Below are 3971 nucleotides of genomic sequence, written 5' to 3'. Positions count from 1 at the left end.
GGGTACACTTTAGTACACAGTACACATAATTATGGTCACCGTTAAATTCACATACTTTAGAAATAGTAAGCTTTGCATTACTTTCCTTTTTTCTCATACTCAACTTTTATTTTTCTTTTTATTGGATTTTTAAATGAAAATGCATTTAAAATTGAGAAAGTTGTCTCAGTGGTGTGAAAAGTTCAGTGTGTTCTCTTCTTTTCTCACTGGAAGTCTGTCTAAATGTTTTTGTAATGGAAAATTTTCAGGCACACTGAAGCTCATGTTTTCTTTATCATGGCAAATATCCATTAAGTATGAATATTCAAGAAAATTATCTTGTGTCATCTTTCATATTTAATTGAATCATATGTATTTCCTTTTGGCTAACAACTATCAATATTATTTTATTCATATTGTGTAATGAAGCTATATTTGAATATCTTACTTTTTTGGAAACTCTTAAAATGAGAAAATAAAATAATGCTATTGTATTTTGGAGTATTTCTCTCTAATAAGATGCTAGTAATTTGTTCTTATGTGTGAACAGGACTGCAAAGCATGTATTAGGGTACCTGACATATAATAAATACCAAATATATTTTAGGAGCCAACAAAAAGTATTTTGTTAATAAAGATGTCTTTCTTAGCAATTATCATTACCTTGAGTCTTCCAATCAGTAATGTACATCTTCTTCTAGCCCCACATGGGTTTTAGTATGACTTACCCAAACAGGAATGAATAGCTTTCTCTCAGGTGCCATGCTGTAAGCTACAGAACTTAGCTGGCCTTTCTGCTTTCATCCAAGGTTAGCAATTATAATTATACACTTAGTCAAGCTGATTCCTAAGCATCCTCTGAAATTGAGACAACCTCCTCAATTTTAAATGTACTTTCATTTACAAATCCAGTTGAAAGAAAAATAATTAAAAGTTGAGTGTGATGGAAAAGGAAAGTAATGCAAAATCTAGACATACTTGGCTAAATTATTTGCCACTGACTTTCTAATAAAAACAAAAGGGATTATTTGAAAACAATAAAACCCCTGCCATGAAATGAAGTATATACAGTTTAAAAATCTGTGGAGTGACAATTCCTGCTGCACAGCATCTTTGGTAGGATATGGTATTGTCTGAATTTTTTTTTTGTAAAAAGATTGCCATTGTAGTAGATGTGTAGTGGTATTTCCTTGTGGTTTTAATTTGCATTTTATAATGAACTAATGATGTTGAGTCTTTTTTGTATGCTTATTTCCCATCCTATATCTTCTTTGGTGAAGTGTCTGTTTATATAATTTTCCCACTTTTTAACTGGGTCATTGATTTTCTTATAGAAGAGGTTCAAGTATTATTTATGTATTCTGAATATGTCATTTGTAAAAATTTTCTTTTTGTCTTCTTTTTTTTTCTTTTTAAATATGGAATGCTTCACGAATTTGTGTGTCATCCTTGCGCAGGGGCCATGCTAATCTTCTCTGTATCGTTCCAATTTTAGTATATGTGCTGCCGAAGCGAGCACTCATTTGTAAAAATTTTCCTCCCATCCATGAGTTGTGGTTTTATTCTCTTAAGAGTGTCATTTGCATAGAAAAATGTTTTAATTTGATAAAGTATAAATTTTTACTTTATGGTCATATTTTTGCTGTTGTATGTAAAAATTTATCAACAAGCCTCAGGTCAAATAGATTTTTCTTGAGTATTTTATAGAGGATTTGTAGTTTCATTTTTTACCTTTATGCTATGATTTATTGATCCATTTTGAGGTAAGTTTTGTATAAGTTGAGAGATATGAGTCAGGACTCTTTATAGGCGTGCCCAAATGTCTTAGTACCATTTGTTATAGAGGCTATCTTTTCTTCACTGATTTGATTTTCCAACTTTGTCAAAAGTTAATCGATTATATTTGCATGGGTCAATTTCTGGACTCTATTATGTTTCATTGACCTGTCTATCCTCATAGGTCTTAAAATTATTTAGTGATATTTTTCTAACTTTGTTCTTTTCTCAGAATTATTTTGACTATCCTAGTTACTTTGGTCTTCCATAAGGATTTTAAAATAAGCTTGCCTATGTCTATAAAATGCTTGCTTAGATTTTGAATGGAATTTTTTCAATCTATATGTTACATTGGGAAGAATTGTCATCTTAGCAAAATTGAGTTTTCCAATCCATAAACACTGTATATCTTTCCATTTTGTTAGAGCTTTTATTTCTTTCATCAGTGTTTTGTACTTTCCAGCATACATATCCTGCGCACATTTTTCTATGTTAGTGGAAATGGTAAATGGTACAGGTACTTTGGAAAACACTTCGGCAGTTTCATATAAAGTTAAATATCCATTTGCTACACAAACCAGGAGTCCTATTCCTACTTATTCATCCAATGAATTAGACTTTCCTACATAAACTTGTAAGGGAATGTGTTATAGCAGCTTTGTTCATGATTACCCCAAATTAGAAACAACCAAGATGTTGTTGGATTAAAAGAAAAACAACTAGGTACATTTATACAATGCAATGCTACTTAGTAATTAAAGGGAAAAGGAAACGAAGGACCTTATGCACTCAACCTGAAGGAATTGCTAAGTGAAAAACATCAGACTGCAAAGACCACTACTGTATGATTGTCTTTATTTTATCCTCGGAAAAGGTAAAACCATAGGAATGGAAAATACATCATTAATTGTCAGAGTTTGGTGTGAGAGGAAGGTTTGACTACATACAGTCAACCCATGTAAATTTTTAGCGTGATGGAATTGTGCTTTGAGAAACTTCAGTGGAAACTTGACTGTATACATTTATCAAAACTCGAAACTGGACATCACAAAATGAGAACTTTAATGTATGCAAATTTTAAGAAAATCAACCAGGGCGTTGGAGGATTCTAGCATGTAATACAGACTATAACTGGAAATGTATGACATAATCTCACCAAAGAGATGGGGGTAAAGGAACTGACATAAGTATCTTTGGAAACAGTGTTTGACTGGATATCACAAGGCCACAGACAAAACATCACCATACATAATAAGCAGTGTACTCAGCTAATAAATTTAATTTTCACAGGTCTATGAATTACCAATTCTAAAACTATTTTACATGTATTTAGATTTGAACAAATACATAAATAAACTATAGATAATGGGATTCAAGTTTCTCATTGTCAGAGGTAGAGTTTAAAATAAGTAAGCAGGGGAAGGGTAGGATAAACTTTGTGGTGCTGAATTAAAGTTGGAGATAATACTATGAATGTATGTTTCTTTTAACATAGATGCTGATAGGTAAAATATGTAAATAAATATAAACGTATGTGTATACTTCTGTAGTACACATACATATGCTTCCTAACTCTATTAAAAGGGCCTAGAAGCAGTGAAACTTCAATAACAAAGAGCTTACCTAGTTCCCGGATCTAAGATTCTAAATATCAGTCTCTAATAAAAGAAAATGAGGGTTCCTGGAGAATAGCTTATTCTGTGAACTAATCAGGGAAAATACAAGATTAACCTAAAGCATTTTTCAATGCCATTAAATAGAAAGTATAAAGTAATTTTTAAATTAAAACTCTTTTTAAAGAGAATGTAGCAGTCAATTTGAGATAATATTCAATAGCCAAAGCTGAAGCAATTTGAGAAAAAACACTCACCAATGATAATAATAGATTATAACCTAAGAATATCCATGAATTCATCTTGATATTAAATGAATGATTGAATAAATAAATGAAGGAAAGGAACAAGTATTTCTTTCATAATTCTAAATAGTGAATGTAGAAACAATGACAGAAATAGAAAATTAAACAGGAATGCTGTAATTAGAGGATAAAAAAGATACCATATTTGTAATACTCAAAGAATGTCCTGAAAATAATTACTGTGGTAGTTTTAACATTTGACCCCAAGTTTTTGACTCCTTCTTTCAGGAAGTCGATTTTAATTCCCCTCTCTTTGTCTGGGACCTGGTCTTAGTGACTCACTTCTGACCAATAAAGT

At 31.2% G+C, this 3971-nt stretch overlaps 1 non-coding gene across 1 annotated transcript; it reads right to left on the bottom strand.

Annotated features, from left to right (window-relative positions):
* Nucleotides 1-1391: 1391 nt before the first annotated feature.
* LOC116477075 (U6 spliceosomal RNA) lies at nucleotides 1392-1498 on the bottom strand. The gene has a single exon (XR_004250337.1). It is a non-coding gene; the product is annotated as a U6 spliceosomal RNA (small nuclear RNA).
* Between the last annotated feature and the right edge of the window lie 2473 nt (nucleotides 1499-3971).

Source organism: Hylobates moloch, unplaced genomic scaffold (assembly GCF_009828535.3).
Source record: "Hylobates moloch isolate HMO894 unplaced genomic scaffold, HMol_V3 SCAFFOLD_2, whole genome shotgun sequence".
NCBI lineage: Eukaryota > Metazoa > Chordata > Mammalia > Primates > Hylobatidae > Hylobates > Hylobates moloch.
This window is presented reverse-complemented; position numbering and strand designations above follow the sequence as displayed.